Here is a 17,431-nt window from a genome sequence, read left to right on the forward strand (position 1 = left end):
GCATCTAATATATCAGAATATAACAAGATTTCTTGTGGGAATAAAATAATGGGCAGAAAAACGTTTTGAAGATACTGAAAGTCCATAAGGTGGTGTTATTACTGTTATTCAAATAAACAGCTTTTTCCATCTCATCCTGTTTGAAAGTGAAAATTCCTTGGTCAGCTTCCCTGATCAAGATTTTAATCATTCACTTTGCCTTGCCCCACAATTTCTGTAGAGGGTTCAACTTCTTCCTTTTTTTTTTTTTTTTTTTAAGACCAAAACAAGATAGCATAGTGGTTGAGATGACTAATTCTGGATTCAGATGGCAAGGATTTAAATTCTGGCTTAATTAAGACATCAAGCTCGGTCATGACGAAGTAACTATTACTGAACTAGACTTACTTCCGTAAAAAAATATAAAACAGGACAAAATATATGAGGGCTTTTTTCAGTCATTGATCAATACAATGGAAGTACCAGAGTCTGATCCCTGAGAAAAGACAAACTCACAAGGTGAAAGTCACTCTGGCCCCAGCTCTCTCCTTGCGGTACAGCACAGAGAGAGTAAAAGCAGATCACAGACGAGTCTCTTGGCTAAAGGTCAGCACTTGAAGCTTTTCAAGGGCCTGAAATCAGTGGGGCAGGACACAGGAGAGAAGGAAGGTGTGAAGAGAAGATTATAACTCTATTTGGAGGTTCCCTATGAGTTCTCAGGTGAGGAATGGGCTGAACTTGCACAGAAGGAGACACACGGAGACTTAAATAATAGCCACTATAGGGTTGTAAGCAGAACAGAGGCACTTGTAGTCCAGTCCTACTGACAGATGTTGGATACCAACATCCTAGGCTTTCCTAACTATCAGCTTAACCAGCTGAAATCCTAGGAAAAATACATATAAGATGTAAAGAAAATGCCCTACAATAAAACCTATTCTATAAAAAAATCTTAAAACCAAGCCTTGAGTAGGTCTGCATGGAAGACAAGGTTAGTAGTTTGAGACCCACCAAGATAAAAGCCTGGAAAACATCTTGATCTTTTTATAGATTTTCCCTAATAAAGGGCTTCCCTGGTAGCTCAGCTGGTAAAGAATCCACCTGCAATGCAGGAGACTCCAGTTCGATTCCTGGGACAGGAAGATCCACTGGAGAAGGGATAGGCTACCCACTCCATTATCCCACTCCATTATCTTCCCTAATAAAGCTTAAACTAAAACCTAAACAAATTCAAAGTGATTAACCAGTGGTGGAAATGCCTGCTAGAATAAAGCTCAATGTTTCAGAGAATGATAACAGAATCCACAGTCTCTACAAGATATAATTAACAATACCTAGTATGCAATCAAAATTATTAAACATGGAAGGAAACAGGAAAATGTGATCTCTCATCAGCAAAAGAAGTCAATAGAAACTGACCTCGGGGTGGCCCAGATATTCAGTTTTGCAGACAATTACTTTAAAGAATTTACTTAATACATGGCCGTGAATTAGAAGAAAATATGTTCTTAATGAGTAAACGTAAAACATATTAAAAGCAGAGAAAAAACTATAAGACAGAACCAAATGTGTATTTAAGGACTGAAAATTTAAATAATTGAGATTAAAATTTTACCTGAAGGCCTTAACAGGAAATTAGAGACAGCAGAATAAAGGGACAGTGGACCAACTTGGATAAATATAGATATAAATTATCCTAGAAAACTGCAGAGCAATATTAAATAGTAATACAGCAGTCATGTAATTGCAGTTGCAGAAGAAAAGAGAAAGTACAGAGCAGGAAATAAGTTATTTCAAGAAATAGTCACTGTAAAAGTCCCAAATTTGAAGAAAAAGATCACTTACAAAGTTAAGAAGTTTGAGAAACCTTAGGCAAAATTAATATATAGAAAACCACACCCAGATACATCATAGTCACACTTACAAGCCAAAACTAAAAAAAGAGGAAGAAGAGAAAGGAAAACAGAAGAAACGATCAGTGGTATCAAGCCATAAAAACACACAGCAGAAACGTAAATGCATATAATTTAGAAAAACTTGTCTGAAAATGCTACATACTATGTGATTCCAACTGTATAACATTCTGAAAAGGCAAAGTTATAGAGATAGTTAAAAAGATTAGCAATTGCCAAGAGTTTGGGGAGAGAAGAGAAGGATAAATCTTTGGAACCCAGGGGATTTTTAAGGCAGTGGAATGACTCTATAAAATACTATAATGGTGGGTACTTGACATTGTGTATCTGTCAAAACCCATAGAATGTACAACACAAAGAGTGACCCCTAATGAGCATTAATGCTCCTAATGTTAACTATGGACTTTGGTCAAAATAATGCATCAATATTGGTTCATCAATTTTAATAAATGTGTTATGCTAATACAAGATGTTAATAATAGCAAAAACTGTGAGCCGGGGAAAGAGGGTATATGGGAACTAAAACTACTAAAAATTAAAAGTTATAATCAATTAAATAATTTATAAAAATTATTATTTTTTTTTTTTTCAGGTAAGTTGGTCTGGTGTTCTCATCTTATAAAAATTATAAACAGGAGGAAATGATGAGCAATTAAGACTACTTCTTGTCACAAACAGTGGTGGCCAGAGGCACTGCAACAATGCTTTTAAAGTCTGTCAACCAAGGTTTCCAGATCCTAAAGAAAAATACCTTTCAAAATTGAAGATAAAATGAATACCTTTTAAATAAGCAAAAGCTGAGACATATACTAAGCAGTTAATAAAAGAAATAAAATAGAATGTTAAAAAAACATAAAACAAAAAAAAATCAGAGAAACAGAGGAACAAAAAAATGGAAGGGAGTAAAAGGGAAACAAATAGCAGGATGGTAGGATAAAGTCAATGGTATCAATAACTTCTTTTAATGTAAATGCACCGAGCAAATTATAAGGAAGTATGAAGAAAACTCTGAGAAAAGCTAACCATGTACGAATTCTAGAACTTTGGAAGTCAGTTTGGACGTTCAAAGAAAAGACAGTTATGATTTTTATTATCAGAGAATCTAAGAGGAAAATCACCAGGGTGGGAACTTGACTTCTGACATCACAGTAGAATCCAGATGTCACAGGACACAATATGTGCAAGATATTGTTTAGAGACACAACCTGCACACGGATGACATGGGATGACCAGTTACCTGTAAAGGGATCGTAATCATGTGGAGCGATCAGATGGGTCTGCCTGGAGAGAAGCCCATGGGAGCCACGTAGGAACAAGGGAACTAACATTGCTGCAGGATTTTAAGCAAGATTAAATAAAAGGTTTACCATACAGCATAGTGCTTACAGCTAATGATACTATATTGTATCCTTAAAATTCTCTAAAAGGTAAGTCTTATGTTCTTAACACACACACAGATCATATCATCATCATCATCCATGATTTTGATGGTGGTGATTGTTTGATGGATGTATACATGTGCCCACATTTACATATTTTATATATTAAATATGTACAGCTTTTTACATGTACCTTAATACAGTGGAAAGAAAGACGGAGCCTGAGAGAGGAGGGGGGAGAAAGGAGGGAGAGACAGGGGAGAAGGAGAGGGGGAAGGGAAAAAAGAAAGAAAGAAGGAAGGAAGGAAAGAAACGTGAGGGAAGAAAGAAAAAAAAAAGATTAAAAAAATAAGGAATGAGACTCTCTGGTATAAAGGAAGAGTGCCCAAGCAGTATGCAAAATGTGGGAACAGGAATAGACAACTGCTCAATGACAGTGAGTTAAAGATGCCAGCAGTTGAGGTGGCAGAGGTTCTGGAAGGCGGGGAGGCTGCTTCAAATGAGTTTGGGAAAGTCCCCAAACCCATGGGTGGGGCCGCAGACAGACCCAGACCTTGACCTCGAAGAATGTCAGGAACTATAATGGCCCTGGAGTCAGAAAGTGTTTCCTTCAAGTTTTGTGGGACTCGAAGTTTATACAGTTTGGTGGTTCAATTTAAGAAAAATAGTACAAAGCAACATATACTAAGAAAGATACAAAAGTGACTTCATTTAGAATGAGAAACCACAGCACATTACATATTTGGAAAAGCTGGTAGTTCACAAATTTTACAGAACACAGAAATACAATGTAATTTTACAACTGATATTCCTGACTCAATGCTCTGACCTCTATGTGTGTGACACATCTTTAAAATACTTTCTCCTTGTGTTTTGATTGAATATTCTTTAATCTCCTTTTCCTATTACAATGATATTGTAATTATTTTCTACCCTAGAAAGATGATTCAGTCCCTCCTCTGACGTGTCTGATTAAAAATAAACAAATTTTTGAAATAAATTTTGACTTACAGAAAAATTGTGAAGATAGAACAGAGTTCCCATACACCTCACACCAGTTTCCCCCATTACTGGTCTTTTCCATTTGCATGGTACATTAGCTGCCATTAATGAAGGGTTAGTAATACATTACCTTTAACTAGTCAATGTGTTAGGGGAAGCACACTGATTGAAAACGCCCACCCTGGCCAGGCACCATAGTTACCATTTGCATGAGTTGTTCTATGACAGGAGGTCCTGGTGAGGAACAGGGAACTAATAAGCCTCCACCAACCAGAAGAGTTCGGGAAAGGTCAAAAGGCAACACCACCTGTCCAACCACCTCCCAGAATCCTTCTCTCTGGCATCCATCTTGGCTGAACAAGGCGTGCACCACCAGGAAAGACTCTGAATTAGAATGATTGGCCAAAGACAACCTGGAAACTAATCCTATCACCATAAAACCTGAGACTGTGAGCCACGCGGCAGAGCAGTTCTCCTGGGTTCCCTTACCCTCCTGCTCTAAGCCCGGGCGCCCTTTCCCAATAAAATCTCTTGCTTTGTCAGCACACGTGTCTCCTCTGACAAGTCATTTCTGAGTGTTAGACAAGAGCCCAGTTTCGGGCCCTGGAAGGGGTCCTCCTTCCTGCAACAAATGCATTGTTCAGGTTTTCTTCATTTTTAAGTAAATGTCCCTTTTCTGTTTCAGCACCCCATCCAGACTCCACACGACACTTGATTGTCAGGTCTCTTTAGGCTCCTCTTAACTGTGGCATTTTCTTCCTTCCCTTGGTCTTGAGACCTGGTTTGGAAAGCTATCAATATTCTTGCCTGGAGAATTCCAAGGACAGAGGAACCTGGTGGGCTACAATCCATGGGGTCGCAAAGGTTGGATAGGACTGAGCGACTAATACCTTCACCTCACTGTGACTTTGGAAGGCTACCAACCAGGGATTTTGTACTATGCCCTTCAGTTGGGATTTATCTGATGTTATTCTCATGATTAGACTGAGGGTGCAGGTTTCAGGAGGAAAACCACAGAGATAAACTGTCATTTTCATTACACCTTATCAAAGGCACATATCACTCCTCGTGCTCCCTCCCTCCTTTCAATCTGTCCCCTTTGAAAGGACATCTCTAAGTCTGGGCCACATTTAAGGAGTAGGGAGTCATGCTCCACCTCCTTGAGACAGAGTATTTACATAAATTAATTTGAAATTTTCAGCATGGGAGATTTATCTCTTCTCACTTATTTATGTATTCAATCATTTATTTAATTATTATAGGTACATGGATGTTTATTTCATACTTTGGGTTATAATCCAATACTATTTTACTTGCTCTATTGCTCAAATTATTCCCAACTTTAACCATTGGGGGCTGTTTTACTTGGCTCCAATGCCACCTTTGAAATACCCTGTCCTTATGTTGCTATTTTTTTTTTTTTTAACACTTTACTTTCTGACACTGGAGATATTCCAGGATCATCTTGTATATTTCCTTCCTCAGTCATAAAATCAACCATTCCTCCAAGGAACTCTGGTTCCTTCTAATGGAGATTGGTATTACAAAACAAGATCTAAATATTAAGTACATTCATTAATACTAAAATTTAGTTGCTTCTAGGACCTTACAGCTGACAAAATATGGAAACAGTGTCAGACTTTATTTTTCTGGGCTCCAAAATCACTGCAGATGGTGACTGCAGCCATGAAATTAAAAGATGCTTACTCCTTGGAAGGAAAGTTATGACCAACCTAGATAGCATGTTCAAAAGCAGAGACATTACTTTGCCAACAAAGGTTTGTCTAGTCAAGGCTATGGTTTTTCCCGTGGCCATGTATGGATGTAAGAGTTGGACTGTGAAGAAGGCTTAGCGCTGAAAAATTGATGCTTTTGAACTGTGGTGTTGGAGAAGACTCTTGAGAGTCACTTGGACTGCAAGGAGATCCAACCAGTCCATTCTGAAGGAGATCAGCCCTGGGATTTCTTTGGAAGGAATGATGCTAAAGCTGAAACTCCAGTACTTTGGCCACCTCATGCGAAGAGTTGACTCATTGGAAAAGACTCTGATGCTGGGAGGGATTGGGGGCAGGAGGAGAAGGGGACGACAGAGGATGAGATGGCTGGATGGCATCACTGACTCGATGGACGTGAGTCTGGGTGAACTCCAGGAGTTGGTGATGGACAGGGAGGCCTGGTGTGCTGCGATTCACGGGGTCGCAAAGAGTCAGACACGACTGAGTGACTAATCTGATCTGAATGTATATACTAACCTGTGTAAATATACATATCTATGTATATTTCTATATGTAACCATCCTTATCTATATTAAGCTAAACATCAGTTAGTACAAAGGTCTGCCTCTCTCAACTATTACTTCATGTATCATTCCAGACCCTTTTCCTTGATATTGCTAACCTCCCACTTCAACAGTGAGAAGCCTGCTTCCACCATCCACCCTCTTTTAATTGTTCAATTCCAGTACAGTTGTGCAGCAATATCAGAATTGTTAACTCTTCCTCCTGTGAGACTCAGCTTTATCAGCTAGAGTACAGTACTTACACACAGTTTCTTTGGCCTTAAGTCTTACAGATTCTACTAATTTGCAAAGTGACTTAGGTCAGCACTCCTTCCCCACCCCCATCCCTTTCAGTAAGGTTGTTTCACACATTAGTAATCAGATCAGATCAGTCATTCAGTCATGTCTGACTCTTTGCGACCCCGTGAATCGCAGCACGCCAGGCCTCTCTGTCCATCACCAACTCCTGGAGTTCACCCAGACTCACGTCCATCGAGTCAGTGATGCCATCTAGCCATCTCATCCTCTGTCGTCCCCTTCTCCTCCTGCCCCCAATCCCTCCCAGCATCAGAGTCTTTTCCAATGAGTCAACTCTTCGCATGAGGTGGTCAGAGTACTGGAGTTTCAGCTTTAGCATCATTCCTTCCAAAAAATCCCAGGACTGATCTCCTTCAGAATGGACTGGTTGGATCTCCTTGCAGTCCAAGGGACTCTCAAGAGTCTTCTCCAACACCACCAGTTAGGCTATTTTGTCACATTCTGCATTCCATCCTAAGATCTCCTGACCTCTTAAATTATATTTTTTAATTTGTGTGAAGTTCACCCTCAGTGAATACTCCACATCTTCAATCAACTACCAATTGCCTACCCTTATATAGTACTTATTATGTGCCAGGCCTGTAACAAACTTGTAGTTAATGGGGGATAAGGCAGGGTCGGAAGAAGGATAAACTGGGAGATTGGGATTGACATGTATACACTACTATATATAAGCTAGTTAACTAATAAGAACCTGCTGTATAGCACAGGAAACTCTATTCAGTGCTCTCTTTTGGCCTATATAGGAAAAGAATCTAAAAGAAAGAAAAGAGTGAATATATGTATATGAATAACTGATCCACTTTGCTGTATACCTGAAACTAACACAACATTTTAAATCAACTAATTTTCCAATAAAAGGTTTTAAGAAATAGTTCACCTTTTGTGATGCAAAATGACTAGTGTCTGGGATCCATAATTGTAGGAAATTTGTTTTTTCCTTATAAGATGCATTTGAACTGTGGTGTTGGAGAAGACTCTTGAGAGTCCCTTGGTCTGCAAGAAGATCCAACCAGTCCATTCCAAAGGAGATCAGTCCTGGGTGTTCTTTGGAAGGACTGATACTAAAGCTGAAACTCCAATACTTTGGCCACCTCATGAGAAGAGTTGACTCACTGGAAAAGGCTCTGATGCTGGGAGGGATTGGGAGCAGGAGGAGAAGGGGACAACAGAGGATGAGATGGCTGGATGGCATCACCAACTCGATGGACATGAGTTTGAGTGAACTCTGGGAGTTGGTGATGGACAGGGAGGCCTGGTGTGCTGCAATTCATGGGGTCGCAAGGAGTCGGACGCGACTGAGCAACTGAACTGAACTGAACTGCATGAGTGTTTACCAGGCTTCCCAGGTGGCTCAGTGGTAAAGAATCCACCTTCAGTACAGGAGACGTGGGTTTGGCCCCTGGAGAGATCCCCCAGAGGAGGAAACGGCAACCCACTCCAGTATTCCTGCATGGGAAATCCTATGGACAGGAGCCTGGCAGGCTACAGTCTATGGGTTCACAAAAGAATCAGCTATGACTTAAAGACTGAACAACAAGAACAGCAAATAATAATTTGGAAAAGTTCCTTTCAGATGTGTTACTTAGTCTTAGTGATGTCACATACATTTTTAGGATTGTGACCAAAGTTGGTAAAACTCTACTGAGGTTTCACGAACAAGCTGTAAGATTTGGGAGAACTTTCCACAGACTACCAGCCGGGGCCGTGCACTCCAGGCTTTGTTTCTCCTCTGCATCCACATACTTCTGATGCCACAGGCCCACACCCTTGTGTCCCAAGATCAAGTGAGCCCTCCCAGAGGACAGTAGCAGTATTCCTGGACACCATGCTTGCTTTGGAATAGCCAGTAGTGACGTAACTATACCTGGAAGTGTTTAGACCCATGTAAAACACTTCTGCAGGTTTAAATAATTGCAGCTCAAATATCTTTGTTGCTGCAAGTTTTTCAAAAATACTACCATGTGGACATGAGCCTACATTCCTTAGAAAATGAGGGGCCCTGAGGATTAAATTTATTGGCTTCATGTAAATTTACCTCTGAGTCAAACCTTTCATTCATTTATTCAACAAGCATTTAATGATCACCTCACAAGTAAAGGGGAGTGTGTTCAGTGAAAAATGAGACAAAACCCCTGACCTCATGCCGTCAGAAACCTGTTTCAGTAGAAAGAAACAGTACAGATTATTGACAAGTAATTTCAAAATTTTATTTTCCATGAAGAAAATAAACAGGGGGCTATGATGCAGAATAAGAGTAGGAACTAATTTTTTTTTAAACTGCAAGTGAGGTGATATCTAAGCTCAAACTAGAAGGAAGAAAAGGAATCCAGTATGCAAAGAGCTGGGGACGAGCCTTCTGGGAAGGAAATGGCTCACAGACATACACTCAGGCTGGAAAGAGATCAGCCTCCTTCCGGATCTGACGGGCTGGAGTTTAGTGAGAGAAAGAAAAGGGACATTATTGAGGCAGTGCAGTGAAATGGGAGCCAGACCCTACAGGGCATTCTCTGCAGGCCTAGAGAAGAATGAAAGTGGAAGTGAAAGTCACTCAGTCCTGTCTGATTCTTTGCCACCCCATGGACCCCATGGACTATACAGTCCATGGAATTCTCTAGGCCAGAATACTGGAGTGGGTAGTCTTTCCCTTCTCCAGGAGATCTTTCCAACCCAGGGATTGATCCCAGGTCTCCTGCACTGCAGGTGGATTCTTTACCAGCTAAGCCACAAGGAAAGAATGAGTTGTATTCAAATGGAAGAGAAAGTGCTGAAGTATTGGGTTGGCCAAAAAGTTCTTTCAGATCTTTTCACTGTGTCTTATGGAAAAACCCAAAGGAAATTTTTGGCCAACCCAATATTTTTAACAAGAGAGTGACTGTTTGAGACTTTCCTCTTTTAGAGAAGAGGAAACTCTTCTTTTAAAGGAGAGTTCTGTAAGGGGAATAGATTGGGAGGGGAGGTCATAAAGGAAGCTGGGAGACCAATTATCTGGGTGGAGAGCTGGTTTCACCATTTCCAGACCAGGTAGCCTTGGGTAAGCTATTTAACCCTCTTAGCCTCAGCTCCAGAGAAGGCAATGGCACCCCACTCCAGTATTCTTGCCTGGAAAATCCCATGGATGGAGGAGCCTGGTAGGCTGCAGTCCACGGGGTCGCTAAGAGTTGGACACGACTGAGCGACTTCACTTTCACTTTTCACTTTCATTTTTTGGAGAAGGAAATGGCAACCCACTCCAGTGTTCTTGCCTGGAGAATCCCAGGGACCAGGGAGCCTGTTGGGCTGCCGTCTATGGGGTCGCACAGAGTCGGACACGACTGAAGTGACTTAGCAGCAGCAGCAGCAGCCTCAGCTCAAAGTTGGGGTGGGTTGAGAAGCTGGCCCCTCAGCCTGCCCTTAATGTGCCCATGGAGTCCTCTGATGAGACACAGACCACCTAGGAGGCAGAAGAATGGTGGAAATTTCTGGTGTTCCAGGTCAGGGTTTGTCTCAGCCCTGACTTTCATCAGCGAGCCAGACACAGTATCGAGTGAACAAATGAACAGGAGGCTATCTCTCAAAGTGAGGTCAGGAGAATAAACTGAACTTTTATTTACTTTGCTGTTCTTGTGTTCATAGCAAGAAGGAACTAAGTCCTTGAACCTCTTCAATAATCGTATTTTAGTCAGTCATTTGAAGTTCAAGCTTCATGACAGGCTAGGAGGGGCTCCAGCTTTGTATGTGGGCAGGCAGCAGTTGGCCTGAGGACGGCTGAGGGGATCTGCCAGACACCTGGGATCCACCCAGTGTCAGAGTAGTGTCTGTCACTGTGGTGGAAATGATAAAGCTATAAAATAAGAGAAAGGCCGTGAGTTCGCATAGTCTGCAGACCATACCTTTGTCTGGGGGATGAATAGAGCTGGTCAGGAAATTTGCTTAAAACATCCAGACTCTTCCCCTGGATCCTCTTACCTGAGAAGCTTAGCATGTAACTCCCTCTTACTCTTCTGTCATCTCCTCCTCTTTCTCTAATTCTTCATTGTCTCCACTCCAAACTTGCCTAATCTCCAACAACCTCCTCATCTTTACCCAGAGCCTCTTTGCTTCCCCCATGACATATCTGACACTTTCTCAACTTCTCCAATTTGCATGGCCCTCCTCTGAAAATAACTCATCATTTTTTTTTCCACTCTCAGACACATAAGCACTTAGTGAGCATGTATAATATGTACTATGAATTGAGTAACTTTTTCTCATTTAAGTTTCACTTCTACCCTATGAGCTAGGTCCTGGTATTTTCCAGATTTTACAAATAAGAAAACTGAGGGGTAGTGAAATGAAGCAAATTGCCTATAGGAAGTAGAAGTTGCCAGACTTGACCTCGTGTTGCTCAATCCCCAATGCCACATTCTTAACTATTATACCATCCTGCCTCCAAGTGACGATGATAAAACCTGTAACCTCTGGATGACCTTCCCACAAGGATGGAGGCGTGTTCAAGGTAACAGGGGTCATGGGAAACCAAGTTGTACCTGCTCATAGAGAGGGCAGCTCTGTTTCCTGGAGGGCAGAATGGGGTCAGGGGACCTGCCATCCACTGTGGAAGTGGCATTTGGACTCAGCATTAGATGGAGGTGTTCTCCCCGAGATGGAGGATGAAGAGAGTGCCCTCATCTGTTAGGATGGGCCTGAGTGGATGGCTCTCAACAGGAAAAAGAAAACCCTCCAAAGAAACCTGGCAGATGGTCTCAGGAGCTGGTAAGGAACACAGGAAGTAGATCCAGGAAAAAGATGTGGCAAAGCCAGGCCATCTTAGGTGTCAGGGCAACAGGAAAGCAGCCTCAGGCAGGAGGGGCATCTATGAAGGTGCTATGCTATGACAGAGGTGAGTCAGGGCCAATGACTCCCTTTTGGAAAATCAATCCATCTATTTAGTCATCAAATACTTGTGCACCTCCTGTGTCCCCGGCCTGAGACTCAGGACTGGGTGTTCATGATTGAACAGAATTGATCAATGCCTCTGCTCAACGGAGATTTAATTGGTGCCACTCTTGTAGCAAAGTGACCAAAATTCGCTAGAGGACGACAGTGAGAAGAGTGTGCCAGGCCTGAAAACATACAGTTAGAGCTGTCAGAAGAATGAATCATCCTGGATGGGGGTCTGGCAGGGGGTGTGGAGGAGGACAGGGACAGCAGTTGGGAGGCTGCAGGGGATGCTGGAAACTCCTAGAAGTTCTGCAAAGAATTTGCAGCTGATGGAGGAAATGTGTTTCTTCTGTTGAACTGGGCTCATGACAAGCTTTGACTGGGATGGTGCAGCTTCTTTAGCTTATGACTATCTGGGGTTGTGCCCCGAGTCAGGGTCAATGATCCCTTTTCCTTGGGCCTCCCAGCTAGTGGAGAAGCCTGGCCAAAGGGCCAGGGACTCTGTCCCGGGTGTCCTGGAGCTGAGAGCTGGAGGGAGGACTCTAGTCCTGGCCCAGGGGAATTCAAGCCTGGCAGCATCTGTGAAATTTTTGTTTTTATTTAAAAAATAAAAGAACAATCAGGCAACAAATATTTATTGTTGCAAATGTCTTTGCTTGAAAGAGTTTACTCTGAAACCCTTTCAAATACATACTAGAGAAAATTCTCTCAGTACATGCAAAACAGAATCTAATCAAAAGTGTATTTATGATCAACTTTTCCGAAATTCGCCTCAGACAGGTCAGGATGTCCCAGTGAGCAGGTCCTAATAAGGTGGCCTAATTTCTGTGACTGACGCTATAACACCAGTTGAAATTACTAGTTTTGTAAGGTGTGTGATAGTAAAGCTATTCCAAACATTTAAATGAACAAATGCCTATGGCAAGGACCAAAAATTAGAGTCTCTAATATTAATTGTGCAACTAACCTCTCTTGTGACCTTGAACAAATCATTTCACTTTTGTAAACCCCGGGCTTCTTTCCTAGTAAAAGAGAGAGTGCATTAAACAATTCCTAAGTTCCCTTCCCATCCTGACGTAGCATTTCTGCAAGGTTCCATGAAGAAAATCACTAGGGGATTTGTATGAATGGAGCTGGGCTAAGATGCCTACCAAGTGCGGAAGAAGAAAAGACATACATCAGCCGAGGGTCCCAGCTCTGAGAGCCTGGATCTAGGCATCCTCCTGTATCAGGAGGATTGCACAGATGATGATACAGACTGCGAGTATCACACACTCGGGAGAGATTTTGTTTTCCTCTCTGTGGCCTAAGGGACAAGTTGTGATCATGTAGATCAAGACTGGAGGGTCTTTAAGAGTAGTTGCATGTGTAGGCAGCTCTTGGGAGAATGAGGTGCTTTGCATGAGTGAATTCCCAGATAAATCCCAAGTATATTTCTGCAGCTATCAACACAACTTTCACTAGGTTTAACCTATTTTCCTCAGGGCTGGTGTGAAGAACACGTACTGTTATTCTGTGTTACCTGATAAGCTGTGGCTTGTTTAGGAATAAAGTTCTGACTCTGGATAACCGGGTACTCTTCATCTTTAAAGCTTTTGTTTGTTTCCTTGCGTCTTTGTTTATTTTCACTCTCTCTGCAGTCCACTCTGTCCTTGTCCTTGCTTTTTTGTTTTGATTTGCATGTGTCTGTTTTACACAGAACTACCTAGCAGAGGGCGTGAAGGAGATGCCATGCTTCCCCTGTGTAGTTCATCTGAGCTTCCTGATGGCTCCTTTCTCAGAATGAGGCTTTTATAACTTTTTATCAGGATGTACAAAAAAGATCTTCACGACCCAGATAATCACGATGGTGTGATCACTGACCTAGAGCCAGACATCCTGGAATGTAAAGTCAAGTGGGCCTTAGAAAGCATCACTACGAACAAAGCTAGTGGAGGTGATGGAATTCCAGTTGAGCTATTCCAAATCCTGAAAGATGATGCTGTGAAAGTGCTGCACTCAATATGCCAGCACATTTGGAAAACTCAGCAGTGGCCACAGAACTGGAAAAGGTCAGTTTTCATTCCAATCCCAAAGAAAGGCAATGCCAAAGAATGCTCAAACTACCGCACAATTGCACTCATCTCACATGCTAGTAAAGTAATGCTCAAAATTCTCCAAGCCAGGCTTCAGCAATACGTGAACCGTGAACTTCCATAGGTTCAAGCTGGTTTTAGAAAATGCAGAGGAACCAGAGATCAAATTGCCAACATTTGCTGGATCATGGAAAAAGCAAGAGAGTTCCAGAAAAATCTATTTCTGCTTTATTGACTATGCCAAAGCCTTTGACTGTGTGGATCACAATAAACTGTGGAAAATTCTTCAAGAGATGGGAATACCAGACCACCTGATCTGCCTCTTGAGAAATTTGCATGCAGGTCAGGAAGCAACAGTTAGAACTGGATATGGAACAACAGACTGGTTCCAAATAGGAAAAGGAGTTCATCAAGGCTGTATATTGTCACCCTGTTTATTTAACTTATATGCAGAGTACATCATGAGAAATGCTGGACTGGAAGAAACACAAGCTGGCATCAAGATTGCCGGGAGAAATATCAATCACCTCAGATATGCAGATGACACCACCCTTATGGCAGAAAGTGAAGAGGAACTAAAAAGCCTCTTGATGAAAGTGAAAGAGGAGAGTGAAAAAGTTGGCTTAAAGCTCAACATTCAGAAAACGAAGATCATGGCATCTGGTCCCATCACTTCATGGGAAATAGATGGGGAAACAGTGGAAACTGTGTCAGACTTTATTTTTCTGGGCTCCAAAACCACTGCAGATGGTGACTGCAGCCATGAAATTAAAAAACGCTTACTCCTTGGAAGGAAAGTTATGACCAACGTAGATAGCATATTCAAAAGCAGAGACATTACTTCGCCAACAAAGGTTCGTCTAGTCAAGGCTATGGTTTTTCCTGTGGTCATGTATGGATGTGAGAGTTGGCCTGTGAAGAAGGCTGAGCGCCAAAGAATTGATGCTTTTGAACTGTGGTGTTGGAGAAGACTCTTGAGAGTCCCTTGGACTGCAAGGAGATCCAACCAGTCCATTCTGAAGGAGATGAGCCCTGGGATTTCTTTGGAAGGAATGACACTAAAGCTGAAACTCCAGTACTTTGGCCACCTCATGCAAAGAGTTGACTCATTGGAAAAGACTCTGATGCTGGGAGGGATTGGGGGCAAGAGGAGAAGGGGACGACAGAGGATGAGATGGCTGGATGGCATCACTGACTCAATGGACGTGAGTCTCGGTGAACTCCGGGAGTTGGTGATGGACAGGGAGGTCTGGCATGCTGCGATCCATGGGGTCGCAAAGAGTCAGACACGACTGAGTGGCTGATCTGATCTGATCAGAGTGACAGAGCTATCATTGATTGCTCTCCATCAGTTATTCAAGTATGAAAATCTGTATTTAGAAATCAAGAATCAATTCATGAAATAAACAATGGTTTGCTTTCATGAATCTCCTGTTTTAAATAGGGAGGCAATGGGCATTGTGGGAAATTCAGATGGAGGCCAATTAGAGGAGGATCTTGCTCTATGAAATGTGAAAACATCACTGCCTCTTGAACTTTATGCTCTGTTATCTGCAACATGAGACTAGGAACGCCCACCAGGGAACTGTTGTTAAGTTCAGATGTGATAGAGAAAGTGAAAACACTTTGTAAAGGACAATGTGAAATTCAATTCTTACGACACAGCATTGCACTATTATTTGTGGGCCCATCTCATCCTCTAAACTGTAATTTATTTTAGGACAGAACGTTTGCCTTATATCCAAGGGTAACATGCAAAATATTTAACAACTGGCAGGGTGTCAGCCAATCAGGTTGGACCCTGGCCTAATCAAAGCAGATGCTGGTTATAAACAGCCAGAGTGACTAAGTCTGCCCTTAGATCAGCCCTGCTCTAACCCATGGGAATCTTCCAGAACTAGTACAGTACCTTACACGTAAGAGATGCTCAGTGAATGAACCAAGCTGCTTTGCTGCTTTTTATCTACTTTGTATAACTCTACTTGCAAAAATTTTAGAGGAACATTCCTCGTTAAAAAAAAAAGAAAGAAAGAAAGAAAAAAAAGAACTACATCTCTCTACATCTCTCTCTCTCTCTCTTTTTATTTCCCCAAGATTTCTTAGGGGCATGTGATCTGTCTCTGCCCTACTTGACTTCCCCACAGAATATTTCTTTCCAAACTCAGTTCCAGGCACTAATCCCTGAACACCTGAAGCCTCTTTTCTTTTACCTGAGTTATAGATTCATTAACCCAGACTTTTTAGAAATGTTATTATTAGAACTTTAATCACCCATGTCCTCCTTTTAAGTTCTTTCTAAAATTACTTTCTGGCAATAATAATTATGTCAATCGGGGGCCAGCCAAATATAACTGTGGCCCTCGAGGCAAATCAAGACGGGAGTTTCCAGCCATAATCTATTATTTGGCTCCAAAAGGTTGTGCTAGTTTTCCTCTGCCCCTACCCCACCCCCAAACTCCCTTCCCTGCCCTACCTGACATTCTTTAGCATAAAGTGACAATAATAACAAATGGAGTCCTAAAGACCAGGGTAGAATATTAGAATTGGATCTCTCTTAGCATCTATTGCTTATGTTGGAATCTGGGGCCAGATTCTGCCAGTCATATCTTAAAGGAATGTGGAAAATGACATCATAAGTAAATAGGGTCAAAGTCAAGGGCAGAGGCCAAAATAGTAGTGGAATTGCTGGGGGCGGGGCAGGGCTTGGGAGTGTAGTGGTATTTGGGTTGGAAGAGAGAGAAACCAGAGACAGACAGACATGAAGAGAAGACACAAAATGTGCAGATGGTAGGACTCTCATTTTGCAAGGTGATCTCAGCCATGGATGCTTCTGATGTGAGGCAGGAGAGCTGTAGTGAATGTATCAGATACAGACAGAGAAGTCACAGCCACTGGAAGCATGTTAAGCCCTGGTTCACATGACTTCCCGCTTTCCTACCCTGCCATCTCTGTGACCAAATTTCTGTGGAGTCCAGGCTCAATGCCCACTTTGACCATAGCCACGTGGCATTTCATGACCCCACTTTCATCACCTTTGCTCAGTATGAGGCCAGCAACGTTGTCCCTTTCTGTCTTGACTTCATTTAATCATTCAACAAACAAGCACTGGGAGCCTACGCTTTCCCAGACACTGTTCTGGGTGTTGGTGTGGCAGATTCTATTCCTAGGGGTAAGGCATTGCAGTGACAGACACAGGAAACCAAAAATCACACTTGAAGGGAGCAGTGTGCTTGAATACTCAGAGGTCAGATAAAGGGCAGACGCCAGCAGTTCAAAATGCCCAGCTTGTGAGGCAGGGTCTAGGACCATTCCAGGGTGTTTCTATAGATGAGGAGGGACCATTGACGGATTAGCCCAGGAAGTGAGGTGTTTAGATTTGGGTGTGGACAGCTCATTGGGGTAGCAGTGTTGATGGGTGGCTTGCCCAAGTTTTGTGGTAATATCCAAGCCCAATCTTGGTACTCTGGACTAGATTGCCAATCTTGAGACTGGAGAGAAGAGGGTGGATCTGAGAGCTAAGTAGCAAGAGTAATGAGGAGTCTGGTGAATGACTGATCAAGGAGGGTGCTGGAGTTCTAGAATAAA

The 17,431-nt window shown here is 42.2% G+C and overlaps 1 long non-coding RNA gene across 6 annotated transcripts in view; it reads left to right on the forward strand.

The window, feature by feature from the left end:
* LOC147356879 (uncharacterized) overlaps positions 1 to 17,431 on the forward strand; it is a 68,283-nt gene that overhangs the window by 39,547 nt on the left and 11,305 nt on the right. For 2 of the 6 annotated variants that reach the window (XR_015142815.1, XR_015142816.1), the window contains one exon: positions 2,485 to 3,281. The exons of 3 other annotated variants lie outside the window; for them this stretch is intronic. This is a non-coding gene — a long non-coding RNA (uncharacterized LOC147356879). Of the gene's footprint in view, positions 1 to 2,484; positions 3,282 to 13,470; positions 15,270 to 17,431 lie in introns of those variants that run through there. One more of the 6 variants, XR_015142813.1, reaches the window with a different exon arrangement.

The sequence above is a fragment of the Bos grunniens genome, chromosome 16 (genome assembly GCF_055505025.1).
Source record: "Bos grunniens cultivar Pamir isolate PY7600 chromosome 16, Bosgru_T2T1.0, whole genome shotgun sequence".
NCBI classification, from domain to species: domain Eukaryota; kingdom Metazoa; phylum Chordata; class Mammalia; order Artiodactyla; family Bovidae; genus Bos; species Bos grunniens.